Source organism: Leucoraja erinacea, chromosome 15 (assembly GCF_028641065.1).
Source record: "Leucoraja erinacea ecotype New England chromosome 15, Leri_hhj_1, whole genome shotgun sequence".
NCBI lineage: Eukaryota > Metazoa > Chordata > Chondrichthyes > Rajiformes > Rajidae > Leucoraja > Leucoraja erinaceus.
Window position 1 is genome coordinate 28,385,923 of NC_073391.1, and position 23,399 is coordinate 28,409,321.

The window sequence follows — 23,399 nt, forward strand, 5'->3', positions numbered from 1 at the left end:
GCTTGGGCAGAAGTTGATGTGAGAATAGAGATATGTCGTACACTTGAAGAAACTGTTATATAAATTTTTGGGTTCTCTCTGTTTTAATTTGCATATCCATCAATATGTCTTTAAAGGGGATAAAGAGCCAGAACAGCTGTGTATATTTTTGAGTTAACATCAAGTCACAAAATAAAGTTTTGGCAATAGAGTTGCATGTTTTTATGTGTTTTGCTTCTGCTTATAGAGAACTGCTTTCCAAAACAGCCTGTCCCTATATGATAGAGATATAGTGTGAATCTTTACAACTCTTTTCCCCCAGTTTCCCCAATAAGTTCCCTCTGTTACTCAATAAATGGATTTTGAGGACAAGGACGAATATTAAAACATGTTTTAATACCCTTACTTTTGGCCGCAAATCGATTCTGAGTGCATCAGTATTAATCAACATGTTCAAAGGCAGTTGAAAATAAACGATTGCTACAGTTGGGGACATTTATTCAACATGTGTTAAAAAATATCTTCCATCTGTGCCTTCTTCCTGTGCAGAGGCTGGGATTGTTTTCTCTGGAGCAAAGGAGGCTGAGGGGTGGATCAAATGGAGGTTTATAAGACAATGGGGGGCATGATAAGGTGGATGGTCACAGTCTGTTTATCCAGGGTAGGGGTCTAAAGCTAGAGTGCACAGGATTAAGGAGAGGGGAAAAATTTAAAGGGGTCCCGAGAGACAGTTTTTTCACACAGAGCACTGGATATATTGAATAAGAGGAAGAGGTTGAGGCAGGTGCAAATTAAAAAAATTTGAAAGGAAAGGTTTACAGTCAGTTTTCCTTGGTTCTGAAAACTCGTGCTTACGTTTTCTTTCGCCAATGAGCCAATTAAAAATGCCCGGTCAGCAAAGGAGATTACCTACCGCTACCTTGACTACCAACAATGACATGGCGACTCCACTACCACTGCACTACGAGTTCAAAAGTATTCTCCATGCTGACCAACTTTTGCTTGCAGAACGTTTTTCAACCTGTTGAAAGATTTTCCGCTACCAAACTGAGGCCGCGAGTGGTAACCACTATGCGGGAACTTCTCTTGATCATGAAGGTAACTAACCAGAGACCACCTACGACCACGTGTCGACCATGCTGCAAGTTTGTGGCGAGCACAGACTCTCCGGAACTCGCCAATAAGGTCGCCATAGTGGGACAGGCCCTTTAGGCTACTGAAGCAATAAAGAGAATCTTCTGCAGTACTTGTAGTACTATTTCCACATTTTCACATTCAAGGATCAGAGGACATTCCTGGTGGTGGGATAACATGCTGTTGGGATTCACATTTTTAGATTAACTGATGAACTGGGTAAGAAAACGTTGTGTATGCAATATGATTAACATATTTAAGGTGTTGCGCAATTGACGCATGCGCAAGAGAGACTCATGGTGGCGTTCAGAATAAAAGAAGCTTGTTAGTTTACTCCCGTGTCCAAGTCTTATTTAAAGTCCGTTCCATGGGCGAATACACCACATAAAAGCTCCTTTAACAGAGGTTCTGGTCGTCTGCCTTTCCATTCAAACATTGCAAACGTTCGCTGTGGTTAAATTCACAAACAGAATGTGGGCCCACTAAACATGAAACTACTGGAATTGAAAAATAAACTTTCCACCAACCAGTGTGTGAAACTGACTTTTTTTGAACTGTGTATTTATGGAATGGGTAGTTGTCATTCAGAGAGAATTTAAATTAAATGCACTTTTTTTTTTGAAACCAACGTAGTAGTCTGGAAATTCTTACCCCATTGCTCCCTGAGTAAACTTTCCTTCACTATTGTAAATATACAGATTAGAAACAAAGGTACATTGAATAGCTGCAAGATCCTGAATTATGGAATACCAAATTATAACCTAGATTTATACTCAGGACATACAATTTCTCACAAAGTTTATTCAGTTTTTGAAGAGGTGAGCAAGAGGAATGTAGAGGAATGAACTGCAGATGCTGGTTTACACCGAAGATAGACACAAAATGTTGGAGTAACTCAGCGGGTCTGGCAGCATCTCTGGGCCTATTCCTTTTCCACAGAGATGCTGCCTGACCTGTTGGGTTACTCCAGCATTTTGTGTGTAGGAAAGAACTGCAGATGCTGGTTTAAATCGAAGGTAGAATCAGAAGAAATCAGAAGAAGGTTGAAGAAGGGTCTTGGCCCGAAACGTCACCCATTCCTTCTCTCCAGAGATGCTGCCTGTTCCGCTGAGTTACTCCAGTTTTTTTGTGTCTATTGCCTTTCACGAGATCTTGCATGGTAGGCTGTTCTGGATAGAGAGATCATATGGGATCCAGTGAGCTAGCAAGTTGGTAATAGAATTGGCTTAGTGGCAGGAGACAAAGGGTGGGAGAGGAAGGTTATTTTTCTTATTGTAGGCCTGTGACCAGCAGTATGCTGCAGGGATCAGTGCTGGACCTGCTGTTGTGGGCCGCAGCGCCTGTTTCCAAGCTGTATCTCTAAACTAAACTTAACGTTTCAATTGAAATATCTTATTATAGGACCATCATCAGTTTAAACTGTGAAGCCCCAATTTGGTGCATGCTAATTATTAAGTTTAAATGAAAATGTTATCAATTCTCACTGACAGTGAAAACCCTGAAATTATTAAGCGGGTACAGTTACTTGTCCAAAATGTTTGGCCAAAGATTTATTGCTCAAGTTTGGGGAGATGCGTTGACGGTTGATAGATGCACATTTGTGTGCCCAAGGGTTTTGTAAATGGGCTTTTGCATAGCTTGAATCATACTGTCACTTTAGTAAACACACTCCGTTTGAAGGGAGTCTTAGTCTTTTGCTGCTGTTGCAAACCATGTTTGTGAATGTTACGTCAGGACAAATTAGGTGAAAGTAACGCCTCCTCTAGACTGTCACAAACACTTGCCAGATGGCAAGGCACCACTTCCCACCGCACATAATTCCGTGCGTCAATAAGGCTGCTAATTTCATCCTAATTGGGAATAGTTTGGTGCTGTGGGTTTACACGAGGCACAGAGCTGCGGCCATTTCATATAAGGTTTTGCAGTGAACAGAGAGAGGATTCTTACATCAACGTGAGCTGGATTTGAACAGAGGTCCAAGAAGTGAAAGGGAAGGCAGTCAATTTACTGTGCCAAACATTAACCACATTAACCCACCCTGCTCAGAGTCAACGTGCAGACAACACTATTTGCCGTTTTAGATCAAGATCTGTTCTGCTTCTGGTGTTCTTGCCACAGATTTTCTTCTCCAAGTTATATTGAAGAGAGATGAAAGTTATTCAAAAGGTATGGTGGAATAATATTTCAATCTAGAGGCCTGTAAAAATGATCCAGGCCTCGCAGCCGGAAGGCCGGCGGCAGCAGGCCGCGACCTGTTGAGGGAACTGCTGAGCCAGGCCCCTGCTTCCCCCTGAGGAGTGGGGAGGCAGGGAGGAGGATAAAGGGAGTCCGTGAGAGCACGGGCTGGTAAGAAAGTGAACCAGGTGTCTTACCTTCTGCACTATCGAGGTTGGCTGAGGAGAGTGACAATGGTTTACTGGATGATCCGGCCGAGGGTGACGGATGGAGGCCCTGTAGCAGCCTGGGGCTCGCCTGGGTCAGGCACCGAACCAGGAGACCGAGTGCACGGACTGGAGTGGACATTATAAATCGCGCCAAAACCAGGCAACTCTTGCATGTGGTCTCAGAGGACTATTTCTAAGTTCTTTGTACTATCGGGGATTGTGCTTAGGTATGGCAATATTTTACTGAACTGTGCCTCTGTATACACGATATGAAAGAACCATTGAACCACTGAATGTGTAAGCACAGATCCCATAATTGACGCTTGTGAATTTAAATGATTAACTAGGGAGGCACTATTGGGCAGTGGTAGAATTGCTTCCTCATAGCGCCAGAGACCCGGGTTCGATCCTGACGATGGGTGCTGTCGGTATGGAGTTTGTACATTCACCTCTTGACCGGGTGGGTTTTCCCTGGAAGTTCTACTTTCCTCCCACTGTCCAAAGACATACAGATTTGTATGTTAATTGGCTACGGTAAAAATTGTAAATTGCAAATTGTCTCTAGTGTGCACATCTTTTGTCCAACTTCCCAGATACTGGAATAAGGTACAATTTTGTGGAAATAACATAGGAAACTTTTAGCATGGAAGTCCCATGGCATCAGACCAGGAAAAAAGGCCCACTTTAGGTTCCCATGTTACAATAACTGAACAGGAGACTAGACAACATGCCAAGAAGCTGTGGTCATGACTCAAGTCAAGCTGTTCCTGTACATCCTTGTGGACATAGACACAGAACGGAGAACTGTACAGCCCTTCGGCCCACAATGTTTGCACCGAACATGATGCATAGTTAAAATGAAGGACACAAAGTGCTGGAGTAACTCAGTGGGTCAGGCAGCATCTTTAGTGAATATGGATAGGTGACGTTTGGGGTCAAGATCCCTCTTCAGACTAGTGTTGCCCCAAAAGCTCATGTATCCATGTTCCCTGGAGATGCTTCCCGACCAGCTGAGTTACCCCAGCACTTTGTGTCCTTTTGTGTATTACCAGCATCTGCAGTTTTTTGTTTCTACATAGTTAACTAATCTCATCTGCTTCTACATGATCCATGTCCTTTTATTGCATGTGTCTAGCCAAAAGCCTCTTAAGCACCACTATCGTATCGTCCTCCACCACCACCCCAGGCACTGTGTTTCTGGCCCCCTCTCCTCTCTATGTAAAAACCTTGCCATGCATATTGCTATTTAACTTTCACCCATTCACCTTATAGCTATGCCCTCTAGTGTTGGACAGTTGACCAATTTATCAGTGCTTGTTTAGGATTGAAATATAGCTGGTAAAAGCATCGAGAGCAGCAAGGACTTCAGAACTGCAGAATATAAGTAACTTCTACCTACACTCCCCTCCCCTCCCTGCTCCTCCTTTGCTCCTTTCCTCCACCCTAGTCATTTAAACAGTTCCATAGTTCACCACATTGTACACCTTCCCTAGCCAACAATGGACTTACTCGGCACCACCCTGCCTGAGGTCATTTGTAGACGGCCCTGATTAGTCCTGGGCTTTTCTCACTACTTCATTTTTTTTACTGAATCTAACTAACCTAAAAACCTGTAGTGTGGGAGGAAACCGAAGCACCCGGAGAACCACGCGGTCACAGGGAGAATGTACAAACTCCATAAAGGCAGCACCCGAGGTCAGGATCGAACCCAGATCTCTGGCGCTGCAAGGCAACAACTCTTCCACTGTGCCGCCATTGTCAGTGGGATTGCCGTTGCCAATCTACATGAGTGGAATGGATGAGTGGAATGGTATCTCCATTACCAATTTAATTGTTTGGAGCCTAAAGAGCACGTTTCCAGGCTGGTTCTGCAGCAGTTGGTGTGGGAACCAACACAAGGGTAAACCTACCAGACCTCACCCTCACTAATAACCCCAATTTATTTTCACAAAATAAACTTTACAGTAAATCTTCAGACATTCTCTCTATCTCTATCGGTGTTCTCGGTATCTATACTTTCATTAGTTTCATACTCAGTAGTGTTCACACCTACAGTTAAGCAAAACATCCTTGTTACCCATGTGGGCCCCTGGGGTGATATTCCTTCCCTTGTTTGAAGAGTGTTCCCACCAAATCCTGCCCCCCAATGTCCAACAGCGGAAGGACCCTAGACTGTGGTCCTCCCCCACAGAGCCTTGGCATTGGCTGCACCAAACTTCAGTCGGTCCCTCAGCACGTACTCCTGCAGTCTGAAGCGGGCCAGTTGGCAACATTTCCTGACTCCAAACGCACCTGCTGAAATCACCCTTCTTTGAGAGTGGCCACCTCAGAGTCCCTGCTGGAAATGAAGTTCTGTTTCAATACTGAAAATACCCTTCATTAAGTTAACTCCTGGTTTACCAAGGAAAGACACGAGGTGCTGGAATAACTCAATGTGTCAGGCACCATCCCTGGAGAACATGGATAGGTGATGTTTCGGGTTGGGACCCTACTTGAGTCTCAAGACACATCCCAACCTGAGATGTCCCCTTATCCATGCTGCCTGACCCACTGAGTTACTCCAGCACATTGTGTCTTTCATTGCGTTAAATGCGTTAAATTGAAATCATTGAGCAGGTAGGTCATCCACACATTCCAAACTTGAGCTTTACCTGGACTATCCGTTCCAAACGGATGTATGTATGTATGTGTGCCCTGGCTGCTCCAAACCAGCCCCGATGGCGGCGTCAACAAGGATTAGTCGGGCCATGTGCCAGAAAACATGGCCTGGCTCTTATGATTGTCTCTGGTCTCCGAGGCTGATGCAGACTGGTCACTGATAGTGATCAGGGTGTGGAGTGATCAACGGTGGAAATGAGCAGAAAACGGCACCATCAGCTGCGATCAGGCAGGATTGGAACTTGTTGAACAGTGGAACAGGCTTCAGGATCCAATGCTGACCCCCACACCAAAGGCGGAACAGTGGCACAACGTCTGAGACCTGGGTTCGATCCTGTGGATCCAGCTCCTGTGGAATTCTCTGCCTCAGAGGTCTGAGGAGGCCGGTTCTCTGGATACTTTCAAGAGAGAGCTAGATAGGGCTCTTAAAGATAGCAGAGTCAGGGGATATGGGGAGAAGGCATGAACGGGGTACTGATTGGGGATGATCAGCCATGATCACATTGAATGGCGGTGCTGGCTCGAAGGGCTGAATGGCTTACACCTGCACCTATTGTCTATTGTCTGACTATGGGTGAGGCCTGTGTGAATTTTGCACTTTCTCCCTGTGACCACGTGGGTTTTCTCCGGGTGCTCCGGTTTCCCTCCTACATTCCAAATATGTGCCGGTTTGTAGGTCAATTGGCTTCCGTAAATTGTCCCTAGTGTGTAGGAAAGAATTAGTATATGGGATGATCGTTGGTCGGTGGTGACTCCGTGGGACATAGAGCCTCTTTCCACTCTGTATGCGTGTCTGGAGTCATGGGGAGAAGACAGAAGAATGGGGTTGAGAGGGAAAGATAGATCAGCCATGATTGAATGGTACAGTAGACTCGATGGGCCGAGGCCTTTATTCTTCTCCTATAACTTATGAACATATATCTCTAAACTAAACTAAACTAAACTAAACTAAAGTAACTAAATCAATTTTGTATGTTTCTCCAATAATTGAAGTAATTCAGTTAGTGCAACATATGGTTGAATCATTAAGCCCATGAACTTGATTACAACGTACATATTAAACTGCCTCCTCCGTGAAAACATATTTTTGGAAGGGAGTAAGATTATAGTAACAATACAAAAATAATGTCAATATTGGATAACAACATAATTGCACAATGGAACAAATTGTTCGTTCAATGTCGAAATAAAAGCCGCAAAGTTGAGTGATGAAATCTAAGTTTTGAAATGATTTGAATACAGGATGTCCATGCTTCCGATGAAATAAATATTCTTACAATTTTAAAGGCACAAAGTGTTAGAGTAATTCAGCAGGTCAGGTAGCATCGCCGGAGAACATGGATCGGTGGTGATTTGTGTCGGGGAACTTCTACAGACTGCGGTGCACTGCCTGTTTTTATTTTGATAAAATGTTGTTGATTTAAACATTATGCCAACAGAAGAAGGAACATTACACCGACTCTTCAGTAGCTGCAGCTCAGGACGGCTCCAATTCCATTCCGAACAGGATGACAATCAATCCACACATTACATTGGAGAGTATTCATTACCACTCAGCGTGGCCAGGTTATTTATTATGAATGCCACTGAAGCCTCTTCAGTTCTGCTCTTGTTAGATATCTTTACTATTAATAGCTGGGTAACTGGTTAACAAACTGTGTTCCAGAAAACGATTCTGACACAGAACACAGAAATGTCCAGCACAAGGACAGGCCCTTCACACACAATGTCTGTGACAGACATCAAAGGTTCAAAGATTCACATTGTCACATACACCAATTGGTGTAGTGAATTTCAAGTTGCCATTGCAGCACATTAATAAGAATACCACATAACATTATAAGGGAATTTAACAATAAACATAAAAACATCCCCCTACAATGGTTGCCACCGTGAGGGAAGGCACAAAGTCCAGTCCCCATCCCCTTGTCCACCCATAATCGGGCCTATTGAGACCTCCGCAGTCGCCGCTACGGACACTCCGTATGCCATGACACAGACATGACATTTGCCCTGGCGGATTCTGGGACCGCTGGGCACCATGTGGTGTGGGATGCATCCTTAATAAGGATGGTGATATAGTTGTTTTAGCGTGTATTTGATTTTTAAGAATATTTGTTTATGTACTATGGTGGTAGGTTTGTTTCATATTGTATATATTATTCTTGTAATTATTCTTTAAAAAAAGAAAAGAAAAGGAAGACATGATACTCAATTAAACTAGTCCCTTCTGCCCGCATATGATCCATACCCCTCCAATCCCTGCATACTTATGTACTTATTTAAAAACCTCTTAGAACCCATATGGTATCTGCTTCCACCTTCATCTCTGACAGTACGTTCTAGGCCTCCACCACTATCTGTGTAAAGAATTAACTTCCCACATTACCTTTAAACTTTCCTCCTCTCACCTTAAAGTTATGTCCTCTGGTATTTGACATTTCTACCCTGGAAAAAAATTAATAACATCCGTAGCGGTAGAGCAGCTGTCTCACAGCGCCAGAGACCCAGGTTCGATCTGACCTTGGTATCTGTCTGTGTGGAGTTTGCATCTTCTTTCCGTGACTGCATTGGTTTCCTCTGGGTGTCCGGTTTCCTCCCACATCCTAAAGATATGTGGGTTTGTAGGATTAATTGGCCTCTGTAAATTGCCTCTTGTGTGGTAGTGGGATAACTAGTCTGTACGGAGTTTGTACATTATCCGTGTGACCTGTGGGTTTTCTCCAGGTGCTCCAATTTCCTCCCATGCTCCAAAGGCATCAGCTTCTGTAAATTGGAAATTGTCCCTAGTGTGTAGGATAGTGCTAATGTATGGGGTGAACACAGGTCAGCGCAGATTCGGTGGTCTGATGGGCATGTTTCCATGCTGTATCTCTAAAGTCTAAAATAAAGTCTAAAAAAAACTTCACAACTCCATGCAACAGATGCAACTGAGTTACGGAAAAAATTGATGTTTTAGGCCTGATATGGTAAACAAATAATATCAAATAGGTCAATGTCAGTTGAGAACAAACTATAAGAGCTGAGATGTAAGGAACTGAAGATGCTCCTTTACACCAATAATACTCAGTGGGATCAGTCAGCATCTCTGGAGAACACAGACGAGTGATGCTTCGGGTTAGAAGTCTAAAGAAGTCTGAAGCCCGAATAAGGGTCTCAACACAAAACCTCACCTCTCCATATCCTCCACAGATGCTGCCTGACTCGCTGAGTTACTCAGCATTTTGTATCTATCTTTGAATAGTTGAGATCAAGGCTTCTGTGTCCAAGGGAGATCTGGGACTGCTGTGTTCTTTGTTTCACTGAAACATGCCTCAGCTTTGAATTGACTGATCCTGATATATAACCTGAGGGTTTCTCCAGTTTCGTATATGGACTGACAGAAGCCCAGGCAAGGAAAAAGGCGTCGCTGCCTGCTTTATAATTGATGATTTGTGGTGCACTGATGTGACGACTTTAGCTCAACACTGCTCTACTGACATTGTGGAAGAAAAATTAATATCCTTCCTTACTTAATTTTGATTGGAATTGAACAAGGTAACGAAAGGGTGTTTTGGATGTGACAATTGGCATCTCTCGCTTGACCAGGTGCAGAAGAAGTTCGTGGAAATCAGCAAAGTAAGAGTCAACGTATTGTCTGGCAATGTCTTGAAGGGTGGATGGTAAATATAAACATGAAATAGTAGAGGAGATAACAAAACCTGTTTAACTTTCTGTGAGGAGTTACAGTAGATCACCTATGCCCCCCTACCGCTTGTGGCATAGAAATGTTACTGTAAATAGGAGGCTTATGATTGGCTCTGGGAAGGGATGGTGCGAGGGCTGCCTGACAGGTGAGATAGAATAATGTCAAGATGCCCTTGTATTGTGTTTGACTTGTATTAACCATCTGTTGTTGAATAAGATTAACATAAATGAAAAATATATTATGACTAATGAAATAATTGGTACCCATGTAGTTGATAGAATATTTTCTTAGAGTAGTATCTAACAAACGTAAACCAAGTTGTTTGCTGCACAGTGTACCTGATCATAAAATGATGTTTGTTTTCTACAGAGCAATTTCATCTCTACCTTCTTGTCAGTGGTCTACATACCACCCCTGGCTAACTCCAATAAATTATTCTCAGTCATCAACCCTCTTGACACAACAAACCCTAGAGCCCTGTTCATCATCGCCGGAGACTTCAATCAAACAAACATCAGGACGGTGCTCTGCCAGATAGACACAAAATGCTGGAGTAACTCAATGGGTCAGGTAGCATTCCTGGGCACAGGAAGTTTCACAGTGGTGCAGCGGTAGAGCTGCTGCCTTACAGCGCTAGAGTCCTGACTACGGGCGCTGTCTGTATGGAGTTTGTATGTTTTTCCCATGACTCCGTGGGTTTTTTCCGAGTGCTCCGGTTTCCTCCCACACTCCAAAGACATGCAGGTCTGTAGGTCAATTGGCTTCTGTAAGTTGTTAAATTGTCCCCAGTGTGAGGATAGTGCTGGGGTACGGGTGATCATTGGTCAATAGACAATAGACAATAGACAATAGGTGCAGGTGTAGGCTATTTGGCCCTTCGAACCAGCACCGCCATTCAATGTGATCATGGCTGGTCATCAACAATCAGTACCCCGTTCCTGCCGTCTCCCCATATCTCTTGACTCCGCTATCTTTAAGAGCTCATCCAACTCTCTCTTGAAAGCATCCAGAGAACGGGCCTCCACCGCCCTCTGAAGCAGAGAATTCCAGAGACTCACAACTCTCTGTGTGAAAAAGTATTTTCTCATCTCTGTTCTAAATATTGATATATGGTTATATAAATGGCCTGCCCCTTATTCTTTAACAGTGGCCCCTGGTTCTGGACCACTCCAACATTTTTCCTGCATCTAGTTAGTCCAAACCCTTAATAATCTTATATGTTTCAATAAGATCCCCTCTCATCCTACATGCCCCATCTACACTAGTCCCACCTGCCTGCATTTGGCCCAAATTCCTTTAAAACTTTTAAATCCATGTACCTCAATCCATGATTAGGAACAGTCAACATGGATTTGTGCCTGGAAGGTCTTGTTTAACTAATCTTCTTGAATTTTTTGAAGATGTTACATGGGAAATTGATGAGGGTAACGCAGTGGATGTTGTGTATATGGACTTCAGTAAGGCCTTTGACAAGGTTCCTCATGGAAGGTTGGTTAAGAAGGTTCAATGGTTGGGTATTAATGGTGGAGTAGCAAGATGGATTCAACAGTGGCTGAATGGGAGATGCCAGAGAGTAATGGTGGATGGTTGTTTGTCAGGTTGGAGGCCAGTGACGAGTGGGGTGCCACAGGGATCTGTGTTGGGTCCACTGTTGTTTGTCATGTACATCAATGATCTGGATGATGGTGTGGTAAATTGGATTAGTAAGTATGCAGATGATACTAAGATAGGTGGGGTTGCGGGTAATGAAGTAGAGTTTCAAAGTCTACAGAGAGATTTATGCCAGTTGGAAGAGTGGGCTGAAAGATGGCAGATGGAGTTTAATGCTGATAAGTGTGAGGTGCTACATCTTGGCAGGACAAATCAAAATAGGACGTACATGGTAAATGGTAGGGAATTGAAGAATGTAGTTGAACAGAGGGATCTGGGAATAACTGTGCACAGTTCCCTGAAAGTGGAATCTCATGTAGATAGGGTTGTAAAGAAAGCTTTTGGTGTGCTGGCCTTTATAAATCAGAGCATTGAGTATAGAAGTTGGGATATAATGTTAAAATTGTACAAGGCATTGGTGAGGCCAATTCTGGAGTATGGTGTACAATTTTGGTCGCCTAATTATAGGAAGGATGTCAACAAAATAGAGAGAGTACAGAGGAGATTTACTAGAATGTTGCCTGGGTTTCAGCAACTACGTTACAGAGAAAGGTTGAACAAGTTAGGGCTTTATTCTTTGGAGCGCAGAAGGTTAAGGGGGGACTTGATAGAGGTTTTTAAAATGATGAGAGGGATAGACAGAGTTGACGTGTAAAAGCTTTTCCCACTGAGAGTAGGGAAGATTCAAACAAGGGGACATGACATGAGAATTAAGGGACAGAAGTTTAGGGGCAACATGAGGGGGAACTTCTTTATTCAGAGAGTGGTGGCTGTGTGGAATGAGCTTTCAGTGAAGGTGGTTGATGCAGGTTCGTTTTTATCATTTTAAAATAAATTGGATAGTTATATGGATGGGAAGGGAATGGAGGGTTATGGTCTGAGCGCAGGTATATGGGACTAGGGGAGATTATGTGTTCGGCACGGACTAGAAGGGTCGAGATGGCCTGTTTCCGTGCTGTAATTGTTATATGGTTATATGGTTATATTATACCTGCCTAAATGCTTCTTAAATTTTGCTCTAGTACCTGCCTCAACTACCTTCTCAGGCAGCTCATTCCATATACCCACCACCGTTTGTGTTAAAAAAAAGTGTCCTTTTGTATAAACCAACATATGCAGTTCCTTGTTTCTACAAGTAGATTTGTAGGTTAATTGGCTTCTATAAATTGGCCCTAAAGTGTAGGATAGAACAAGCGTACTGGTGATTGTTGGTCGGCGTGGACTTGGTGGGCTGAAGGGCCTGTTTCCACGGCGTCTCTAAAACAAAAAACTAAACTAAAGTACGTGCACAAATGGCCAGGAAGGCAAATGTCTTTATTGCAAGAGTAGTTAAGACTATGCCCACAGCCGCGGCCCGTCGGGAAGCCTTGGCTTGAAGGGAGACCAAAATTTCCTACTGCATTTATCTAGACTTGGAGAGGACACATCCACAGTATTGACTGCCGTTTTAGTCTTATGAACTGGAGACAGTGTGGGCTTTTAAATACAGTACTGTTGTGATCTCCTGGTCTGGTTTATTTTCGTTTTCCTGCTATCCTGTGGCCAATAACATCTGAAAATAGATTTCCAGAAAATGAAACAAACTAGCACAATGTACTAACGATGGACACAAAGTACTGAAGTAACTCAGCGAGTCAGGCAGCATCTCTGGAGAAAAAGCATGGGTGATGTTTTTGGGTTAGGACCCTTCTTCAGACAATGTACTACTGGACGTTGACAGTTCTGGTGTGGAGCTCTCTGCTCTTGTTTATAAGCAGAAACATATGGGGGGTATCTAGTCACATCCTTATGCAAAGGACACAAAGTGCTGGAGAAACTCAACAGGTCAGGCAGCATCACTAGAGAACACGGATAGGTGACGTTTCAGGTCAGGAATCTTCTTCAGAATCGTCTCCACAGAGGCCTTATCTTTGCACCCCTCCACCCCCACCTAAATGTTTTGGACCCGTTCTGTTGAGCATTTCTTCCATCATTTCCACCTCCCAATGTTTAATTTCCTTTAGTGTATTGTCATGTGTACCGAGGTACAGTGAAAAGCTTTTGTTCAACAGCGGAAAGACAATACGTGATTCCAATCGAGACATCCACATTGTACAGGTACATGATAAAGGGAATGACGTTTAGTGCAAGATAAAGTCCAGTAAAGTCAATAAAAGATACTTGGAGGGTCTCCGATATAGATGGTAACTCAGGATCTAGTCGTTGATAGGATGGTTCAGTTGCCTGGTAACAGCTGGGAAGAAACCGTCCCTGAAACTTGAGGTGTGCGCTTTCACACTTCTATACCTTTTGCCCGATGTAAGAGGGGAGAAGGGAGAATGGCCAGGGTGTGACTCGTCCTTAATTATGCCGATGGCCTTGCTGAGGCAGTGTGAGATGTAAAAGGAGTTATTGGAAGTGTGGTTGGTTTGTGTGATCGTGTGGGCCGCATCCGCAATTCTCTGTAATTTCCTGCGGTCTTGGATGGAGCTGTTCCCAAACCATGCTGTGATGCATTTCAATAAAGTGACAACCGCTTTTCCAGTCTCCAACTTCCCCCTTTGCTGTTTCCTCATCCTTATGCGTATGTCCAAACCTGGGAAACAGGTCAGGCATACTAATGCAAAAGTGTTGTCTGATTTTGTGATTGTCGTGCTTTCACAGGGCAGCAGCTCGTCTGGGTAACACTAAATTGGATTAATTTGTGCTTAAAAAAAGACAGTACATTTCCTTGGCTGTTGATTTCAAAGCAAATCCTGCCCTCTTGAGGCAAACAGTAAAATGTTCAGGAAATGCAATTTCTTGCTTGAGGGTTTATAGAGACCCAATAAAAATTTACAGCATCAGGAACAGCAACTTGGCAAAAACAAGATAGGAAGACTGAAGTTTAGAAAAATGTGTGCAAGGCATAAAGCTCCAAAGTGTTTAAAGATAGATATCCTTCTGATGATAGTAAGTGACTTAGAGTCCATTTTCTTCTTTAATGCTTACTACCAAAGTTCTATTTCTTTCTAACGATAGACACAAAATGCAGGAGTAACTCAGTGGGTCCTGACCCGAAATGTCACCTAACCATTTTCTCCAGAGATGCTGTCTACCCGCTGAGTTACTCCAGCATTTTGTGTCTCAACCAGCACCTGGTCCACAAGACAACAAATGCCAGTAACAACCAAAATTAATGTGGGGTGAGACTGACTAACCAAAATCCCACATAATGATATCAACAAACAATTGGTAGTCACATAATAATATATTGTACAGAAATGAAAAATTGCAGAAGCTCTTCAATATGCAAAAGGTCACAAAGTGCTGGAGTAAATCAGCAGGTCAGGCAGCATCTCGGGAGAAAATGGAAAAGTGATGTTTCGGGTCGGGATCCTTCTTTGTGAGTCTGTGGAAGGGCCCCGACCCAAAATGTCACCCATCCATGTTCTCCAGCGATGTTTCCTGACCTGCTGAGTTATTGCAGCACTTTGTGTCCTTTAATATATTGTAAAAGATATTTAAAAACATTAGAAAAATAAATGCAATACTGAGCTGGCCAAATGGAACAAGCTACCGGAAGAAGTGGAAGAGGCATGTGCTATAACAATATTCAAAACATTTGGACAGATACATGGATAGGAAAGGTTTAGTGGGATTTGGGCCAAATGGTCAGTTCAGAGAGGCAACTTGGACAGCATGGGTGAGTTGGTTGGAAGGGAATGTTTCCTGTCGTGACCTCCCTTCTACCTCATTGAAGACCCTTGGACTATCTTCAATCGGACTTCGGACTATCTTCAATCGGACTTTGTTATCTTGCATGAAATGTTATTCCCTTTATCCTGTATCTGTACACTGTGGACGGCTCAATTGTAATCATGAATAGTCTTTCCGCTGGCTGGATAGCACGCAGCAAAAATATTTTCACTGTATCTCGGTACACGTGATACTAAGTCCGTCCTTTCACCCTTATTTATTTTTATTTTTAGTCCTGTTAGATCAAAATGTTTGTTGTAGGTTTTCTTTTATGTGGTGGGTTGGGGGAGGGGAAGGGGAAACTTTATTTCTGCGTTTTTCCTCAGAATCGCATCTCTGGCCTCTCCATGCGGCGTACCGTCGGGACTGGAGCGGCGTTTCCAGTCGGGACCGGCCAGAACCCCAGTTTCGGCGGCGGCACAGCGCTGGGACACCATCATGGAGCGGGCGATGCCTTACCGAGTCGCCGTGCGGTAAGTTCCGGAGTGCTGTGGCCGCCGACTCCAACATCCGAGGAGTTGTGGCTGCGGGCGTCCAGCCTTGGGTGGGACTGAATTTAAAACACCGCGGAGCCTGGGATCCGAGATCGTCACAGTCGGAGCTCCGACCAGCGCGGCCTGAGGACTTCGGGTGCCGCGGTCTCCGGGGAGGAAGCGTCCGCTCCAGACATTCCAAGCCGCTGAGGAGTTCACCCGAGGCCGGTGTTCCATCTTCCCGGCAGGTGGGCCTATAACATCGGGCCGCCGTTACAGCGACGGGCCTGCGGAGGCCTCAAGTAGGCCCCAACCTCGGGTGGACTAGGAGGAGGAGGAGGACTGGACTTTTAGGTGCCTTCCCCTCACAGTGGAAAGTGTTGATTCTGCTGTTGGGGGGGATGTTGGTGTTGAATCCTATAGTGTATTGTGTCTTTTTTTTCCTTCTTTTTTATTTTATATGGATGTATGGTAATCTAATTTTTTTCTCTGTAAAGCACTTTGGCTTCAACATGATTTGATTTAAAAGTGCTATAGAAATAAAAATTACTTACTAAACTAAACTAAAGTAAACCAAACTCTGAAGGGGCCTTAGCCTTAGCAAATATTTTCTGTAATCTTATTTGATATTAGAAAAGCAGAATGTTTGAGAACTAACACCAAACTGGTCAACAACCAATTTGAATAACACTCTACCTTACTTGGTACACGTGACAATCAAAGGCCTTGCTTCGAACAACCCACCCCCATTGCGCACGCGCAATAGCGCGGCCCCTGGCCTCGACGCAGTGCGCACGCGCCGCACCGGCCTGCAGCTGTGACGCGTGTTTGCAAATGGCGGCGCCCAGCCGGTGAGACGCTCGCGGCCGCAGCCGGCCATCGGCATCAGCAGAGTGAGTGAGGGAGGGAGGGAGGCGCGGCTGCGTGAGAGGCAGGGCCGCGGCGAGTGTCACAGGGAGTTACCAACCAGAGGCTGCAGGTGGTGGGATCATTGATCAGATCACAAAGTGCTGCAGGGACTCAGCGGGTCAGGCAGCGTTTGTGGAGGGAATGTGAATGGTAATTCGGGCGGGCGGGCGGCCCTGGGGGGGATGGGAGTAAATGGCCAGGCGACGTTTCGGGACCCGAGTCTGCAGAGGATCCTGACCCGAAACGTCGCCTCTCCATTCCCACCACAGATGCTGCCTGCCTTTCTGAGTCTCCAGCTCTTTGTGTTTAGCTCAAGATTCCGGCGTCTGTAGCCTCTTGTGTCAAATGACTGGGCTTGTAATGTAATGGACTCAGGAGCTCAAATCCCACCGTGGCGGGACTCGTCCACAGACTGATGGAGGACGGGTGCGTCGGTTGGGAGGGGAGGAAGGAGGGAAGGGGCGTCAAGGAGAGGAGGAAGGGGTAGGACGATAAGGAGAGTGATGAAAGAGAGGAAGCACAGGGCACCATGATTCCAAACAAAAAAGATTAGAAGAGCAGGAAGGAGACCAATGAGAAATAGGTGAGCGATAGAAAACACATTATCGCTTATAAGCGAGTTCGGTATTCCAACTGCGCATGCCCAGGTCATGGGTCACACGCAATAAACTTTCTCGGCGGCTGTGCTACTACAAGGGTGCAGACCTGAGTTTCGTCCGTGGTCATGATCGGGCCCGAGTCTCCGGTGCTGCAGGCGCTGTCGAGTTGCTGCTGAGCCATCCCCTTCCCCTCCCGGGTGTCCCATCCCTGTCTGGGGGTGACCGGGAATGTCCGGGGTGGCTCAGGGCTGGCAGGGCGCTGGCCCGTTGCGTTGGCGGCCCGGGCTTTCAGCCGGCGCGGAGGGAAGGCTCTGGCTCGGCTCTGCCTGTCCCCCCGGGTTGACCGGCGGCCCTGGACTGGCGGTGCTCCGGCCCGTTGCTGTGGGGGCCCGGGCTTGCAGCTGGCGCGGAAGGGAGGCGCTGACTCAGATTTGGCTCTGCCTGTCCAGCTGGGTAGACTGGTAGTGTGGAGAAGAAGTGCTAGCTCCACTACTCCGAGCCGGTGTCTTGTCAGTTCAGGGCTGTCGGCAGGAAAGGCAGAGTTGAGCTGGAGTTGGTGCTTCTTCTCTGCGCTGGCTGTGGGCCTGAGCTGCTGCTTCGGCGAGCCGGTGTCCCTTCGGTCCGGGATTGCCCCCGTACGGGGATGGGGCTCTCGGGGAGGAGAGGGACTGTCCAGCGGCGGTTTGGGGGTGCTTGCAGCGCCGGAGGACGGGTTCGATCCTGGCTGCGGATGGGGTGTGGGTATGTGTGCATCCGGCGGCCTGGGGTGTTTATTGCCCGTGACCTTTGACAAATCCCATGATTACTTGCGTTTTTCAGTATACCGAACTTGCTTATTGAGAGGTGGTCGGAACTCGAGAGGGGATGGAGACACAACAAGCAGGAATGGCATCTGGGGCTTAATCAGGATTGAGTAGTTTGACTGTACTTTTTAATCTCCTGGTTGCTTTATTCTGAGGTATCCTTATTCTACCCCATTTTGACATTTATTTGTCAAACATTTCTTTGAAAGTGTTGAGTCAGGATCTGAATGTCAGATATTGTATGTGTAGGAAGGAACCGCAAATGGCGGTTTAAAATTTGACATACAAATGTAAGCCTGACTCAACACTTTCAAAACAGTGTTTGCAAAGTAAATGTCAAAATGGGCAGAATAAGAACACCTGTCAATGCAACAGAGTTGGCAACCTGGAGATAAAAAGTAAGGCAATAACTTGAGAAGTTCTGAAGAAGTGTGAAATTGTGAGCATCAGTGATAAGATGAGAATTTTTATACTGACGAATTGTAATGTTTATGTTGGCCTAAAATAGAACACCTTGATAGTGTCCTCTGTGATGTTCAAAGGAAAGACTCTGAACTCTTGAAGTTTACTACCTGAAAAGGTCGCTCATTCCTTCTCGCCAGAGATGCTGCCCACCCCACTGAGTTACTTCAGCATTTTGTGTCCAATATTACACGTCAGCTGTGTTTGTGTCCTGGCAAAAGGATTTGGGCAAGATCTGCTTGAACACCAAAGCAAATTGTGAATACAATGTTTAGTTTAAAATATTGCCCCATGAAAAGCAAAAGTGAAACTTTTAATTAAAATCTTCCAATTGTAGTTGACTCTCAATTGCTAAAAAAACAAGAAAGAAGATTCTGAATACACTGTGCGCGGGATGGAACTGTAGATGCTGGTTTACACAGAAGATAGACACAAGATGCTGGAGTAACTCGACGGGACAGGCAGCATATCTGGAGACTGAGTGTCTCGGGAGAGGGAAACTCGAGTGCTTAGTCTAAAATATTACAACTGACCTTACAAAGCAAAAGTGAAACTTTTAATTGAAATCATACAATAGTTGACTCAATTGCTCAAACAACAAAAGTAGAATGTGAATACAGTGCTCAGTCTAAAATACTGCACCCATCCATACAAAACAAAAATGAAATTGTTAATCAAAACCTTCAAACTATTGTTGACTCTCAATTGCTGTTTGTTTGTTAGCATGTGACGGCGGTCTAAAATTGTGCTTATGTATCATAATACCTTACCTGAACTATATGCGAAAAAGGAATTTCACTTTCCCTCGATCCATGTACGAAGGACATGACAAAAAGGACTATTGTCATGTCCTTCGTACCATGGGGGGGGGGAAGATGAGAATGGTGTTAGGATCGCGTTGGAGCTGGTGGAAATCGTGAGGGGTGATTATACGCTGGACGCAAAAGCTGGTGAGGCGAAAGGTGAGGGTGAAGGGAGCTCTACTCTTTCTGGGGAGAGGGGGGGGTGAGAACAGTCATGCACTAAATGTGTGTGACGTTTGCAGCAGCTGTGGCAGAAGTAAAGCTACATTTCTGGTAGAAGGAAGGCATTTCAATAGTGCTAGAGGGCGAATTCTCATGTTGAGAACAGAGCATTGGAGGAAGAGAATAGATTGGATTCAGGTCTCTGCTTTTTTCAGACTTATGTCCCGATCTGAAACGTTGCCTGTCCATTCCCTCCACAGATTCAGATTCAGATTCAATTTTAATTGTCATTGTCAGTGTACAGTACAGAGACAACGAAATGCATTTAGCATCTCCCTTGAAGAGCGACATAGCAAACGATTTGAATAAAAAAAATAATAAGTGTCCGGGGGGGGGGGGGGTGATTGGCAGTCATCGAGGTACGTTGTTTAGTAGAGTGACAGCCGCCGGAAAGAAGCTGTTCCTCGACCTGCTGGTTCGGCAACGGAGAGACCTGTAGCGCCTCCCGGATGGTAAGAGGGTAAACAGATGCTGCCCAACCCGCTGAGTCGCTCCACCACTTTGTGTTTTGCTCATGATTCCAACATCCGCAGCCATTTGTAATGGTCTTGTGAGTTCAAATCCCACCATGATGGCATCCATCCACAGACTGATGGGGGAGGGGTGCGTTGGTTGAAGGGGCACAGTGACGCCAAGCATGGAATGAGGGACAAAATAGGTCAGGAGAGAGTGAAGGAGACTCATTAGAAATCGGTGAGCGATAGAGGTTTGAGAGATGGAGCTCGAGTGGGGCAGGAACAAAACTTGCAGGGATGGCGCCTCAGACTTAATCTGGATTAAATAGTCTGATAGTGAGCATCTTTTTATCTCTAACCTATTCTGTGTTTAGAGGCGCCTTTATTTTGCCACATTTGACATTTATTTTTCAAGTACTTCCTTTGAAAGTGATGTCAGGGTTATTTTTGAATGTCAAATATTACACGTCAACTGTGTCTTATGTCCTGGCACATCTTGCCCAATAGGATTTGGGAGCACCTTCACCAGAAGACTGGCACTATCGCTTTCCAAAGGGCAATTGGGGATGGGCAACAATTGTCTTGTGAATTAAAAAAAAATAAGAAAGCAGATTGTGAAGTCTAAAATGCCACACCCATCCCTTCAAAGGGAAAGTGAAATTTCTAATCAAAATTGCAATGATAATTGACTAAATTGCTGTTTGTTCATTAAGCATGTCGTGGGGTTTGATTGGGAGATTGGGGGCAGAGGTGGAAGAAGATTTTATTTCGTAAAATTCCTTATTTCAGGTATAAAATCCTGAGGAGAACCTAAACAGGCTTCAGAATGGAGGCACAAATGTCTGCAGATGCTGGAATCAGAAGTAAAAGATATACTACTGGAGGAATTCAGCAGGTCAAACAGCATCTGCAGATGCAAAGGGAAAGCTGACGCTTTGGGTACAGATTCTGCATCAGCAACGAGAACATAGAGGGAAAAGTGCCAGTATTTAGAAGTGGGAGCACAGAGACAGGGGTGGCCGTTAATTTGACAAACTCGATGAGAGGCAGGGAAAGCAATGCTGGGAAGATGGAGCCCGGTGGGGGCAAGGGGGAATATTGAGACAGAGGTTTGGTAGGTGATGGATGGATACAGGTAAGGGAGCAACAATGAGCAGATGGAACGGGGCGGGGGGAATAGGAAAGGTAAAACAAGGGAAAATGCATTCGGCTGAATCGGTATTGTATGATCGGTATCTAAGATCGTGCTCATGTATAGTAAAGGGCCTGTCCCACTTACGCGACCTTGGCTCGCATATTACGCAACCTCGTGGTCGATTGAGGCGTACGGGCACCGTATGGCCGCACGGGACTGGTCCCACTTAGAAGCGCGGAGGGGTATGGAGTTATGCGGGGCTGGTCCCGACATCGCGCGGGGCTCCGAAATTCCATCTTCGCACGCCTGTCGGCCCGCGTACAACAGGCAAAAACAGGAAAGTAGATTATTATCTGAATGGTGGCCGATTAGGAAAGGGGGAGATGCAACGAGACCTGGGTGTCATGGTACACCAGTCATTAAAAGTAGGCATGCAGGTGCAGCAGGCAGTGAAGAAGGCGAATGGTATGTTAGCATTCATAGCAAAAGGATTTGAGTATAGGAGCAGGGAGGTTCTACTGCAGTTGTACAGGGTCTTGGTGAGACCACACCTGGAGTATTGTGTACAGTTTTGGTCTCCTAATCTGAGGAAAGACATTCTTGCCATAGAGGGAATACAGAGAAGATTCACCAGACTGATTCCTGGGATGTCAGGACTTTCATATGAAGAAAGACTGGATAGACTCGGTTTGTACTCGCTAGAATTTAGAAGATTGAGGGGGGATCTTACAAACTTACAAAATTCTTAAGGGGTTGGACAGGCTAGATGCAGGATGATTGTTCCCGATGTTGGGGACGTCCAGAACAAGGGGTCATAGTTTAAGCGATAGTTTAAGTGGAGACGAGCTTCGTTGGCTCGTCTCCAGTTGGTCCAAAATGCTGCCGCTCGCCTTTTAACCGGAACTCGAAAGAGGGAGCACATTATGCCAATTTTGGCCTCCCTTCACTGGCTCCCAGTGCACTTTCGAGTTCATTTTAAAATTATTTTATTTGTTTTTAAATCATTGAATGGCCTCGCCCCGCCTTACCTCTCTGAGCTGCTCCACCTATATGCTCCTACCCGGTGCCTCAGGTCAGCGGATCAGCTGCTCCTTGAGGTACCAAGGTCTAAGCAGAAGCTCAGAGGGGATAGAGCCTTTTCTGTTGCTGCCCCGGCACTCTGGAACACCTTGCCGCTGCAGATCAGACAGGCCCCTTCACTGTCCATCTTTAAATCCTCCCTAAAAACTCACTTTTATTCACTGGCTTTCGACACTGGCTGAGACATTGTTCCTGTTTTAGTGCTTTTAAATGTCTTTTAATTTTTACTGTTTTTATAGTCCTGTCGTCTTAATGGTTTTAGTAGTTTGTAATAACTTTTTGTTGACTTCCCATGTACAGCACTTTGTGGTAACTGATGTTGTCTAAAAGCGCTTTATAAATAAAGTTGTTATTATTATTATTATTATTATTATTATTTAAGGATAAGGGGGAAATCCTTTAGGACCGAGATGAGGAAAACATTTTTCACACAGAGAGTGGTGAATCTCTGGAATTCTCTCCCGCAGAAGGTAGTTGAGGCCAGTTCATTGGCTATATTTAAGAGGGAGTTAGATGTGGCCCTTGTGGCTAAAGGGATCAGGGGGTATGGAGAGAAGTCAGCAACAGGATACTGAGTTGGATGATCAGCCATGATCATATTGAATGCAGGCTCGAAGGGCCGAATGGCCTAATCCTGCACCTATTTTCTATGTTTCCATGTACGCACGCAGGCGCATTGCGGTCGTACGCAGCGACTTGAAGGCGTACGCCTAGCGCGTGGCGTTGCATGAAGACGTCACCGCCCAACGCCATGCAACGCCCAAATTTAGTCGGCCCGCCTTCTGCCCAGCTGATTTGTAAGCATGAGGGGTGCTGCTAACAGAAGTCTGTTGCTGTTGCAGCAATGCAGTCTCCATCTCTTCAATATGCGTAAATGACGTCACGCGCGGACTTGGCGCGAACTTCGCGCGACCTCCGCTTCTGGTTGGTCGCGGCAAACACACACAATCGCATGCAAGTGGGACAGGCCCTTTAAACTTTTCCTGAACCATATGCAAAAAAATAATTTTACTACCTTGGTACATGTGACAATAAAGTACCTTTGAACCATACAGGCAGAGGGAACTGTTTAATGAAAGTGGAAGGTCAACGTAAATCTCTGCATGGCTATGTGCAATCAGGTGTTGCAACTCCTGCAATTACAGAGGCAAATACCATGGGAAAGTGCTATCTATGCAGGGAGTCTTGGCGGCAGTAGTCCTTGTGAAAAAAACAGAAAATGGTGGTGGGGCTGAAGATGAGAATGTT

The 23,399-nt window shown here is 45.2% G+C and overlaps 1 protein-coding gene across 1 annotated transcript in view; it reads left to right on the forward strand.

Annotated features, from left to right (window-relative positions):
• The first annotated feature begins 16,499 nt into the window (after positions 1 to 16,499).
• xpnpep1 (X-prolyl aminopeptidase (aminopeptidase P) 1, soluble) overlaps positions 16,500 to 23,399 on the forward strand; it is a 59,073-nt gene continuing 52,173 nt past the window's right edge. The window contains exon 1 of the mRNA XM_055646976.1: positions 16,500 to 16,576. The gene's annotated coding sequence lies outside the window, so the exon portion shown is untranslated. The remainder of the gene's footprint in view (positions 16,577 to 23,399) is intronic.